This window comes from Acinonyx jubatus, chromosome A1 (assembly GCF_027475565.1).
Source record: "Acinonyx jubatus isolate Ajub_Pintada_27869175 chromosome A1, VMU_Ajub_asm_v1.0, whole genome shotgun sequence".
NCBI lineage: Eukaryota > Metazoa > Chordata > Mammalia > Carnivora > Felidae > Acinonyx > Acinonyx jubatus.
The window spans coordinates 103,421,630-103,435,068 of NC_069380.1; the positions used below are offsets into that span (position 1 = coordinate 103,421,630).

Here is a 13,439-nt window from a genome sequence, read left to right on the forward strand (position 1 = left end):
TACTCAGTAAATATTTGTTTGATAGAATTTAATTGTTAGCAGGTTCTGAGCTTAACTAAAGCAGACAACTGCCCTTAGAAATACAACCAATCTCTCAGAAGTCCAACGAGAAAAGAGCATAGTCGAGGTCGAGTGTCCCCAGGAAGGTCATGCTTGCTTAGAATTCATAGCTCAAATCAGCTGTGGTGGGCATGAGGGCACTAATTCTTATTCAGAGTCAAAGAAACTATTCACTTGCAAATGAATTGGGATATGTAATTGGACCTGGCCCCTGAAAGTTTTGTGGCCTTTTCAAAGCAAAATAGAAACAGGGAAAACTATGGCTGTTTTCTGACTCCCTTTTCCAAGAACCTGAAAATATATTACAAATGAGTTCTTAGTTGTGGGTCACCATCCTTGCAAGACCTGTCTTTGGTTCCAAGGTTAGAAACTTTCCTCTGCCTCCCGTTCTCACCGATCCCCAACTTGAGCTAGGTCTCATAGTCTCATTTTGACCATATATTCTTTCAGCCACGTGGGGGAGGATGAGAAGAGGCTAAATATAGCCATGAAAAAAACAACCAGCAGACTAGAAAGCACCTTCAGGTTTAGCATCAACAGTGAGTATGTAGCATGAGCTTACAATCTTGTGTGAACACGCATGAATTTTTTCTAAGAATATTTTTCAGAAGAGTGTGTTTTTTAGATACAATCTCTAAATTGCATTATGAATGGTAAATGAGAAGGTTAACAAACTATACTTCAGCGCTGTTTTACATATTTGCTGCCATGATTAGCTCTATCTTTGTGAGTATAGATTATGTCACTTTATTAGTCTTGCTGGAAAGGGAGAACTACTGTACTTTGGTGTTGGGAAAGTATCTTGAGATGATGACGAAGATTGCAGGAAAGGCTTGGGTTTATTTTGGAATTTGTTTCATTTTAAAAGACTGTGACTAGGTCTTCATACCTGTCTAATAAGCTTGCATGTAGCATTTGTGTTTGCTGAGTGCCTTTCAGCCCCCATTAGTCTCCACAATACCCCTTGAGCGTGGGTCAGTATTACTGCCAACAGTTTACATTTGAGGAAGTTTAAGACACAAAGGGATTATGTGATTTGTACAAGGTCACCCAGCATGCAAGCCTAGCTAAGAAAAAATGACTGCAAAGCTCTTTCCAAATAAAAAGTGCCTTATAAATGTTAGGTAGTATTAATGGGCATGATCCCAGGATGAGTAAAATACTCTCTAGGAGTCAAGTGCTCATACATGCTTTATGTGATTAATTCTTTTAACCTCAGGGCAACTTTTGATATAGGAATTCTTGAAATTGGCTATGCATTGGAAGCATCTTTATAGCTTTTAGAACCTGGATCCCTACCCAAGCTTAGAATCATACTCTGGGAGGCGGGACCCAAATAATTTGTATCTTGTAAAGCTCCACAGGGGATTCTGATGGTCAGCCAGGGTGGAGAACCACTGTCCTAGACAGGCGATAATAATAAACTCAGACAAGCCAAGAGCAACAAGAAAACACCGTGGAGTCCATTTAGGAGAAAAAGTCTAGCATCTTCCAGGCTTGTGTTTACCTACTTTGCCACTATTATTAACAAAGGAACTGCTTCCATGAAAAAAATCAACTGTAGGATCCATGTGTGGAGTTCCAGGAAATAGCACCAAGATTAAAGTTTATTTAAGAACCACCTGTTTTTGTTATAATTTACTGGGTAAATTTATGGGGACTCTCCTTGTGTCATTACTGCTTCCACTCTAATATTTTTATTTGGAGTACCTTGTGTTATAATCGACAGTAAAAACCTCTGATATCTGCCCATTTATCCATCTTTCAAACATTTATTGAATACTTGGCATATGAGATTACGGAATGAAAATAATGTTCTTTGTCCATAGGAGTTTATCATCAAGTGATAAAACAGACCCAGGCCAAACAAACGGAAACCCTCTAGTACTAAGCCATACGTACTAAATGACAATCAAAGTCTACATGAGGCATTATAATTGCTAAAATGTTGTAACAACCCAAATGTCATTGATTTAAAAAATAAATAAAACATAGTGTATCCATACGTCGGACTGTTAACAATAAAATGGAATGAAGTACTGATGTGTGCTAAAACATGGATGAACTCTGGAAAAAAATGTGTAAAATGAGAAAAGCCAGTCACAAAGAACCACGTATTGTAGGATTCCAGTTACATGAAGCTTTGTGAATAGGCAAATCTGTAGAGATAGAAAGTAGATTAGGATTGCGTAGGGCGGGGGGAGGACAAATGGGAAGGCACTCTTAATGGGTACAGGATTCCTTTTTGGGGTGATTAAAATGTTCTAAAGTTGTGATGACTGCACAAGTGTATACTAAAAAACATCACATTGTACACTTTACATGGGTGGATTGTATGGTATGTGACTCATATCTCAATAAACCATATATACACATATCTGTGGTGCTTTATGAGCTTGGAGGAGACAGTGATTGATTTGGGTTGGAAGAAAGGGTGGAAAATTTCCTGGAGGAAGCTGCAATTGAATTGAAACAGAAGGGTGATTTTGTAAGATGGAAGGCTCCAAGATACGAAATGATGGTTTTTTAATGCAAGGGTAATTTATCTGGAATCAGTAGGAATTAGGATACATGAATGATACACTATATAGAGGCTAGATGCAGGGCTTTTACTATGATGCTGAATTCTCTAGTTTGTTCTTCGTTTCTGTGGGCATTGGAGAGCCATGATGGGTTTGTGAGTGATCCGATTTGGCCTGTGATTTGGAAGGATAATTGGAGGTGATGATAAGATGGATGGGAGATGGGGTGGGAGGCCAGTGAGCAGGGGAGACCGTTTAGGAGACTGGGCTTTTGCAGTACATAGGTAAGAGACGATAAATCCTTGAACTATGGCGGCAATAGCAGTGAACGAACGCTGAAACAAGGAGACCGATTATAGGAAATGCTTAAGAAGTCGAATCTTAAAACTTGGTGGTGTTGGGGAGTAGGTAAGAAGACACAAGATACATACAACACAAATTTTATTTTATTTTATTTTATTTTATTTTATTTTATTTTATTTTATTTTATTTTATTTTTATTTTATTTTATTTATTTTTTATTTATTTTTATTTTTTTTTAAGTTTACTTATTTACTTGGTGGCGGGGGGTGGGGGGGAGGAGCAGGGAGAGAGGGAGAGATAGAATCTGAGGCAGGCTCCGTGCTGTCAGCAGAGGGGCTCAAACTCATGAATTGTGAGATCATGACCTGAGCTGAAACCAAGAGTCAGATACTTAACCAACCGAGCCACTGAGGCGCCCCTATTCTGTTCTGTTTTTTTGAGAGAGAGTGTGTGCCCATAAGCACACCTGTGCAAGCATGGGGGAAGGGCAGAGAGAGGGAGAGAGAGAATCTTAAGCAAGGTCCATACTCTCAGAACAGAGCTGGGATGCAGGGCTCAATGTCAAGACCGTGAGATCATGACCTGCACTGAAATCAAGAGCTGGGCATTTAACCGACTGAGCCACCAAAGCTTCCAGTATTTTAGACCACACCAGGGCCTGGGTACTCTTTTATTAAGTGACTTAGAATCATAATGCAAAAACTATTGTTGAAGTAACACCAAGCAGATAAATTGTAGCTCTTTAACAACTTGTCAACAAGGGTTTGATTACAGAGCCTCCTATTTCTTAACAAAGAAATATATATTGTGAATAAAAGGATGGATTGAAGAGAGAAATGCTAACCATTTTTTAAGCTCTTTGGAATCAGACCTTCCCTTGTTGGAAAGAAGCACTCCTTTATGGCCTACTCTGAATGACTAAGTATTTGCCTCTTGCTCAGATAGCTTCCCTAGAAACCCTTACTTTGGTGTGAGCAACTTAGATTTACTGCCAGGGCAACACCTCTCATCCAACGCCCACGCTGCCTCTTGGCTTGGTGCTCACCAGCAGGTGTTCATAAGCAGCATTTTGTTTTGCTTCTAATAAGAGCACAGTCTCAGAAAAGCATGGGCCGAATGTACCACACATTAGAACTTTCGCTTACAAGTGTTCTCAAAGGGGAGATCTGAAACTGTGGGAGTCTTTAGGATCAGGAATACAAAGACTGCCTTTTCCCTTAATCATGCCAGGCTACACCTGTGTTTTCTTTTTTTTTTTAATTTTTTTTTTTTTTAAAAAGAACTTTATTTATTTTTGAGACAGAGAGACAGAGCATGAACGGGGGAGGGTCAGAGAGAGGGAGACACAGAATCTGAAACAGGCTCCAGGCTCCGAGCTGTCAGCACAGAGCCCGACGTGGGGCTCGAACTCACGGACCGCGAGATCATGACCTGAGCTGAAGTCGGCCGCTTAACCGACTGAGCCACACAGGTGCCCCACACCTGTGTTTTCCATAAGAAGGAGGGGCAGCCAGATCCTGGGCAAGGTCAAATAGAGACAGTCTTTCCCATTGCGTGGCAGTGCATTCCCTGAGAATCTGTCATGGCCTTCTCCATGGGCTCTGGAAGGTGTTGGCAATGACGTTGCCTGCTGCTAGCCGAGTTTGGGAATAGCATCCCTGACAAGTGCCGTATGTGAGTTTAACCAAGCAGGAAACACCATTTAGAACACCACTTGCTGAGATGTGGCTCTTTTCTGTGCCTGTCAGTGAACAATGACTACAACAAACCCTGTTCAATCACAGTTGTTAGCAGAGCTAATTACAGCCGTCTCGGGTGGGAGCAATCCCAACAGATGCCTCTAAGGGACTTCCGTCACAGGTTCAAACATTGGCTTTGCAGGTAAGCAATGGAAACAGGCCCCTTGGGGGGGCCTTTAAACAACAGTTCTCTGCAACTCTGAACATGGATCCGTCTTCACTCTACAGTTGGCGAGGGATCGTTTCAAAAGAGAACCGCCACCAAAAACGAAGGAGGAAAGGGACGTTTAAAGCCAGTAGGGTAAATGTTTTGGATTAAATGAGAGCAGAACTGGGTATTATTCCTTGGGCCGTCTTTGAGTCACTGCATGATTTGATGGAGGTCACTTCCCCTTTCTGGGCCTCACTGTTCTCATCTCAGAAATAAAGATAATAATACTGGCTCTATTTATATCACAGATTGCTGAAAGAATAAAATAAAACAGTTTAAAAAAAATAAAAGTTGGGGAAAAATAGAAAATGCCATACAACTCTAGGTAGTGTAACTGTTATTCCCCTTCTCCTGTTCTACATTTTACTCACAAGTGATGAAAGGGAATAAGAAAAAAAAATCTGTGCTATTGCAGAATCTTAGATTTTAGTTTCTTTCCTTTTTTTTTTTTTTTTTTTTTTACATTTATTTATTTTTGAGAGAGAGAAGGAGTGTGAGTGCAGGAGGGGCAGAGAGAGAGGAAGACAGATGATCTGAAGCAGGCTCTGCACTGTGAGCACAGAGCCCAATGTGGGGCTTGAACTTACGAACCATGAGATCATGGACTGAGCTGAAATCAAGAGTCGGCTGCTTAACCAATTGAGCCACCCAGACGCCCCTCAGACTTTAGTTTCTGATGCCTCTGAATGGCACTATGGTTTGCTCATCTTCAGATTTGCCTCCCCCTCCCCAGTTCATTCTGGTGGAAACTCATCTTTAGTTTGAGGGGGTGGAGAAGACCCTGAGAATCTCAAGAGACCAAAACGCTGCACCCATCTAGTCTCATCTAAACTTCACTTGCTGCAGCCCGTCTTAAAGCCCTCCTCTCTCCATTTCCTGAGACACCTGATTTGGAAGGATGTCAGCCCTGAATGAGTCCCATAGTCAAACTGGGGCTCAAGAGGATACCTCCAGTACAGAACCGAAAATTTTTAAAGTGTGCTGAACCTGTCTTAATCTGGGTCTCTAACTATATTCTTGCTCCTGCTAAAAATCTCAGCATACTTCTAACCAAGCAAGGCATGTCTACTTATCTGATGGTGCTGTCAGTGATAGAAAAGGATCATATTACGGACTTGGCAGAGAAGAAAAAGATTTATTTCCAATGGTTGAAGATGTATCTTTTCCAGATAGGCAAAACCAGTCAGAACACTAAAAAATACCAATAGAAAGTGATCATGTTTTGTGAGCAGGAGAAACCATTCTTGACTTCACAACAATAAGGAACATTTATAAGGATCCCAAATCCATGGTTTAAAAAAAAAAAAAATGACAACAGGGTGCCCGTGGGATTATCACTCTTGCTTGCCCCCTTAGGGTGAGGCGACATCTCCATTTAAATGAACTCCTTACATTCAGTGTTTCAGTTTCCTCCTTTCCCTTTTCTCCTCCCAATCATTATCTTTGTTTCAATGTTCAGCATAACGAAAAAGTCTAAGTAGGGAATTGCACATTATTGTAGGCTCTCCTAACCATTGGCAAAGTGATGCTGCTTCTTCCATATTTGTAATTATCTGTTCTACTCTTTCTTACTCCTGGAAAATGTATGGAGAATGACAGCAGTATCCTTTATTTCTCTTGAAGGCATTCTTGGGTCTCACTTGGTGTATAGGTTATAGAACATATCAAGAAATGTAATAATTGCATTTTTATGTAATCACACATATACAAATAGAAAATACCATTTTATTTATTTAAATTTTTTTTTTAATGTTTGTTTATTTTTGAGGGAGAGAGAGACAGAGAGTGAGCAGGGGAGGGGCAGAGAGCAGGAGACACAGAATCGGAAATGGGTTCCAGGCTCTGAGCTGTCAGCACAGAGCCCAACGCGGGGCTCGAACTCACGAATCACGAGATCATGACCTGAGCCAAAGTCGGGCACTTAACACACTGAGCCACCCAGGCGTCTCTAGAAAATACCATTTTAAATGAATCGAGCAAAAGGGGGAAATAGATAATTATGTTTTAGCTATTATAGTTACTTGGTAAAGAGGTTTAAAGAAAAAGATAAAATCCTTTGGTAACTCAAAGACTGTGATCACCCTGGACATGTTGCACCTGCCAGCTGGGAAGTTGTTTTATGCTAGTAGGTGAGAACTCCATTGCTTCTTTTGCCCTTGCAACCTTTTCTTTATTTTAAGGGCTTAGAGAAATGTGACATTGCTAAAAACTCTAACTTGAAAATACTTCACAGAGCAGGATCCTTGCCAAATTTAAGAATCTTGCTAGTTTGCAAGATGAGAGCTGTCATGCAGAACAAAAGGCTGATACTAGAAGTCAGCAATCACAATGGGAATAAATCCCACAATCTGATTTCTGAATGTCTTAATCTCCTTCAACCTTAAAAGAGTGATGCTGGCCTTACTTTGGGATAACTTTACAAAGAGAACATAGGGGGAGGTGGACTTAAATCCTGAAACTTAGCTCCTCTGGCAGTTCCTTCTCAACTTCTAACAGCTCTTTTTTACCAGGTCATGAATAGATGCCCGTTTTCACTTCTTAGCATTACATTCCTAACAAAAAAAACATATGACACTGCCTCACTTGCCTGGCCGAGGAATAAGGGAGTTTCTCAGCTGGCTCAGGTCATGATATCACGGTTTGTGGGATTGTACCCCATATTGGGCTCTATGCAGATGACAGTGAGGAGCCTGCTTGGGATTCTCTCTCTCCCTGTATCTTTGCACCGCCCCCCCCCCCCAAATAAATAAATAAACTTAAAAAAAAAAAAGACGACTTGGGATCATTGCTGGGGGTCTTCTGTGCAATACAGTGCTGCAGTAAAGCCTATCAGGGTTTCCCAGCGGAGTTGGATTGTGTTGTTGAATTGTGAGTAGCACAATGAGGCCATAGCCTGAAGTTTCCTTTAACTTGTATCCTCTCTCTTTCTTAGTGTTTCCAAATTATTAAGAAAAGCTTCAATTAATATTAGCCCTACCTTGTTTCTAAGGGTGAAAGCTTTCCATCAGGAATAGTTCAAATATAACATTTTGGCATGAAGAAAGGATGCCTTTGCCACTCAGTGTGGGCCTTTGGCTGGATTCTTCCTATTGTGTCCAATCTTTTGGCTGGTGCTGCTCCTATGAGCTTTTCTTCTCCATGTTTTGTGTGATTTTAATGTTTCTCCCTTCTCCTGAAGCTTTATTCCTTCTATCCTTCATAACTCCAAAGGACTTTGGCTTTGGTGGTCATTCTTTTTGAACATGAGAGGGGAGGTAAAATGCTGAACATCAGCGTCTAAATGAAAGACCAGCTAGATGAGACCATTGTCTGTTGGCTGTGCCTCACTGTTCATGGATTCCTGTTTAATAGAGAGATAGAAGATCTGTGCCCGGTGCAGGACTCTGGGTCCCAGTGTCAAAATATTTTGGTCTCTGTGGTGAACAAGAGCCCTGGGTCTGGTATGTGCGTCTGTGGATGGGGATGGGTTGCCATGGTCTACTCTCCAGTATCAAAGTCACTCTCGAACCCCCGAACTACTGCCTAAATGCTTAGCTCTTCTAAGATAAGCTAAAAGTTATGGTACTTTCACAGATGGCTTGCCATTTTCGAGTATTGAGCTAATCGGTTAATCAACTCTTCAGCTCTTCTGATGCTTTTTGTTCTCTTAATTGTCCTCTTTAAACAAAATATGTTTGAAAACTTCCTGAAAGATAGACACTCTACAGCCTTTTCTGCACCTTCCACTTCCCATCCTACTGCAAATTTCTTTCAGGTTATATCTTCTTCCTTTTCCCTACCAAAATTTCTCTTAATAAGATTGACTCATCATTTGTATTAGTTTCTTACTGCTGCTGCAACAAATTACCACAAACTTGGTGGTGTAGAACAAAGAAGTTTATTCTTTTATAGTTCCATAGGTCAGAAGAAGCCCTAAATCACTTTCACCGGGCTGAAGTCAAGATGTTGGCAACACACGTTCCTTCGGAAGGCTCTAGGGGAGAATCTGTTTGTCTTTTCTAGCTTCTGGAGGCCACTTGGGTTCCTTGGCTCATGACCCTTTCTTGTATCATCCCAGCCTCTCGCTTCTGTTGTCATATCTCATACTTCATCTTCTGTAGTAGCTCTGTCTCCCTCTTGCAGGGACACTCGTGGTTAGATTTAGGACCCACCTGCATAATCCAGGGTAGCTTCCCTATCTTAAGATCCTTAACTTAATGGCATCTGCAAAGACCCTTTGTATATAAGGTAACATTCATAGGTTCCAGGGAATTAGGGCCTGGATACCTTTGTGGGGGGAGGGGCGTTATTCAGTCTAACACAGCACTGATATACTAATTTTCAAGTCCAGTGTCATCTTCTTTTAATTCCTCATCCTAGCTCTTTTGACATTAGATACTGTCACCTAGTCTGGGGAAAATTCCCTTTTCTGACTGTCAAGAAATGGCTCTTCTCCATTGATGTAATAACTTTGTTGCTTATCTCTCCCTTTAGAATGCAAGCCCCTGAGTAGGACCCTTGGCTGTCCATCTGCTGCCCTGTCCTCACTGCATAGAATAGCGCATGGTATTATCATATAATCAAAGGCAGCAAAGAATACAAATTAGATGACCTTTCCCCACTCCTCTTATTCTCTTTTTCTTCTCCTGGTTTTTCCTCTGTCCATATGGTCAAGTTTGGTATTTCCCTGGGCTTAGTCCTAGCTCACTTTTCTCTGCCTGTGCTAGATGGATGCAGTTCCGGCCATATTATGGGGACTCTCGGATCTGCACCTCCAGCCCAAACCTCTGATTTGAACTTCCAACTTTAATCTTTACTGGATATCCCACAGGCATGGCAAATTCACCTTGTCCCACCTTTCCCATCCACCAAGCACAACCAAAAACTAACCTCCCTTCCTTTTATGCTCTCTGTCTCAAAGAAAAGTAAGTGCTAGGATTTACCCAGTAGCCACAGCAAGAAGGCTGGCGGTCGTCTCAGACTTCATGCTGTCTTCTACTCTCTCTCCCCCAAACCTCTCCAGTCAGTCATGAAGATTTGTCAACCTCTCTCTGAAATGCGTCTTGATACCTCTTTCTGTCTAACTCCTGTTGCCCTGGTTCAAATCCTCATTACTCCCATGAGTAGGACATAAATCAACTTAGAAACTGTTCCTCTTGACTTCTCTTGAATATGATGGAGTGACATGCTCTCAAACCTGCTGCGTGATCGATCATTACCAGTCATCTTTTCAGTCTCTGCTGAGTGGGCAGTGACTGATTTGCTCACCACCTCACCTTGGCTCCCCGAGCTGACTGGATCAAGGATAGGCACGTGATCCAAGGGTGGCTTCGGCGATAGTCCCAGCCAGCCAACACGACTTGGGTGGCTGCTAGTAAATAACAAGCTGAGTAAAATCCCTCTTTTGGGATTTCAGAATAACGAAGCTGGAGACTCAGACCCCTGTATTGCTGAACACAAGGATCAGCAGAAATGATGGGCATGGGCAAACTGCAGTGATGAGAAAGCAGATACTGTGAGTAAGGAGGGGAGCTGGTGAGTCAGGAGGGGAAAGAAAGAGGCTGAGGCACCATGTCAACGGTGCTGCCTCCATTTCTGTGGCTCTCCAAGACTATTTCCTGCAGCCCGGCCCCACTGTGATTCTTGTTGTCAGATTTCCATGAGTTGCTGCATTTATTATCAACAAACAGAACAACCCTAGTCTGAGTGAGCCCCTGCTTCCTGCAATAAATTGGCCAAAAGGATGTTTTCCAGTAAGCCCTTTTAATGTTGTATGAGACATCTGGAGAAAGCAACACTGTAACCAAGAGCAGCAATTGTTTATTCCACTCCTTTTTATTTCATTTTATTGTTTAAATGTTTGTTTATTTTGAGAGAGAAAGTGAGAGAGAGAGAGAGAGAGGCAGAGAGAGAATCCCAAGCAGGCTCCATGCTGTCAGTACAGAGCCCAGTGCAGCGCTTGAACTCACAAACCGTGGGATCATGACTTAAGCTGAAGTTAGATGCCTAACTGACTGAGCCATCCAGGTGCCCCCCCACTCCTTTTTAAAGCATTAGCTTAGGAAAAAAAAAGTTTATATTGGTATTTACTTTGGAAGTGGGAGAATATTATGATGAGCTTTTTGAGTCAAAATTAGTCTTTATGTAAAAACAAATTGATGCCTGCAAACATAATTTCAGAAAGGAAAAGTATGAAAACAACTATAATAATTACTGAACATTGTCTAATACTTATCAACAGGGGGATAATCAAACTACCTATTAGATGCTGTGTTTCTAGATATCTACCTTTCTATTTTTCAACTAGTGGAACAGAGGGTTTACTAAATCCCTCCAGGATTCTTAGTCACATGACCACATTCCTGTCTCAAATATGAATTAATAAGTAGATTGACAGAATATCTATAGGTAAAAAAACAACATTAGGCACATATAATCAATACTCTGAATGTGGAATACAATCAGAGAGCATCTTTATTTATGTCTCCCGCTATCCTTATAAAATGTATTCAGTGGTGGGATTTCTTACTCTGTTCAGGATAAAAAATAAAAACTGTAGTAAGTGTCAGGATTCTTCCAAGTATTCTCAGCCAGCAGAAAGTCCTGTGGTCACTTTATTTTTATTTTTATTGTTTTAAATATTTACTTATTTTTGGGAGAGCGCAAGTTGGGGAGGAGCAGAGAGAAAGGGACAGAAGATCCGAAAAGGGCTCCCTGCTGACAGGCTGACAGCCGTGAGCCCAGTGTAGGGCTCGAACTCTCGAACTCACGAACTCACGAGTTCACGACCTGAGCTGAAGTTGGACACTCAGCTGCTCAACCAGCTGAGCCACCCAGGTGCCCCACCGTGTCCACTTTAAGCTGTGATTAATGTGTCTGTTGCTATGTCAAAAATCAAAAGTTAGAACTTGCTTTAAAGTTGTCTTACCTGCAGGGTAGTGTGAAGCCATGTGCTGGTGGGAAGCTGTGGAAGGGGAAGGCCTTCTTTCCTTGCTCCTGGAAGCTCTGGTTCTTGTAGAACTGGGATGGGAAAAGGCAGAAAACGTGGTCAGGGGCCGGAGTGTTGTCACTGAGTGGTGAAGCTGTGAGCTGGCTTCCAGCCTCCCAGGCCTGGTAGACATTTACAGTAGACATTTCACAGGGGCCTTTGCGGGGTTTTGGGAGATGTTTCACCTGCAGTTCCCTTGATTTCGGCAAATGCACTCTCCATCTCAATAGCTGCTTGCTTCCTCAGCCCCAAGGAGCCTAGGATTCTATCCCTGCTTCTCTCCTGAGGCCCCCCCAGCCTGCCCTCTCTCACATTGGACCCACATCTGATCTATTCTTCTGGGGAAGCTCAGAGCGATGGCAGGTCTGCACTCTGCAATCGGAGCGGCTTGCTAGTTCGTCTCTCACGTGACTTGCCAGCAGGGCATTAGACCGCTGCGTTCTTTCTCCCTACTACCTTGGGACACACATCAGGCTTTCTGACGAGTCCCCCGCACGTCCCTTTCTCTTGACATTAGGTGACCGCAACCTTTTACTTTAGTGAGAAGTGAAAGAACCCTTTACTTAAAAAAGAAAAACAAAAATCCTCCAGATATCCTGTCTTGTCAGTCTCCAGCAGTGTTTATGTGATGCAGTAACTCCTTTGGAATGTAACATCTACTGTTTTCATGGTGCGTCAGCCAACACTTTAACACCCTGAAAGTATACGGGTTTTTATTTACTTGTTTGAAATTCTTTTTTTTTTATTAATGTTTTTTATTTATTTTGACAGAGAGGTAGAGAGAGAATCCCAAGCAGGCTCCTTGCTGTCAGCAAAAAGCCAGATGTAGGGCTTGATCTCACCAACTGTGAGATCATGACCCGATCTGAAATCAAGAGTCAGATGCTTAACCAATTGAGCCACCCAGGTGCCCCTGCTTGTTTGAAAATCTAATGTCATAAATGTGTTGTTTGGATGAAGCCTCTGCACTTCCTGTACACCTACAACCACATGCTTATACTTAGGCAGGAAGTGCTCCGAAAGAACAAACTCCCAGGGTCTCTGGCCAGGCCATGGATTCTCTTTTAGCTCAGCAGACTCTAAACTCTCGGAACTTCTCTCACTGGTGACCCAGGAGAAGGATCAGCAACCCTAGGACACAGAGGACACATAGCTCTCAGGATGTCTGCAGCCACACAAATGGGCCGTCTTACCTATGGCCCCCTTCCCCATTGGCCTTAAAGATGTGAATGTCCCGCAGGGTTGCTGGAGAGTACTGCTGAGCTTAGCATGCTTGAGGACTATAAGGACCAAGGAGGATGGGATAGAGAGGCCAGATACCCCTGAAGGATCCTGAACCCAAAGGGCTTACTGTGGATGAGGGCAAGAAGTAAAGGAGGACATGGTCACAAGGGGGAAAAACCACATTGCCTGAGGTCCCTCGCAGCGTAGACCCCAAATCTATTTGGCTGCATGTTCTTTACTCCAGCCACACAAAACCACCTGCAAGTTTCTAAACATGCCATGCCCTTGCATATTCTTATTTTCCACATACTGTTCCTTCAAATGGAACATGCTCCTTATTCCCAGCCCCACTCTATTGCTCCTATTCAACCATCAAATCCTAGTCTCATTTTCTGTGAAGATTTCTTGCTACA

At 42.4% G+C, this 13,439-nt stretch overlaps 1 protein-coding gene across 2 annotated transcripts in view; it reads left to right on the plus strand.

Moving 5' to 3' along the window:
* The first annotated feature begins 508 nt into the window (after positions 1 to 508).
* The window catches only part of MEGF10 (multiple EGF like domains 10), a 365,291-nt gene continuing 352,360 nt past the window's right edge, over positions 509 to 13,439 (plus strand). Inside the window, exon 1 of one of the 2 annotated variants that reach the window (XM_053220384.1) lies at positions 509 to 603. The gene's annotated coding sequence lies outside the window, so the exon portion shown is untranslated. The remainder of the gene's footprint in view (positions 604 to 13,439) is intronic. The other variant, XM_053220383.1, reaches the window with a different exon arrangement.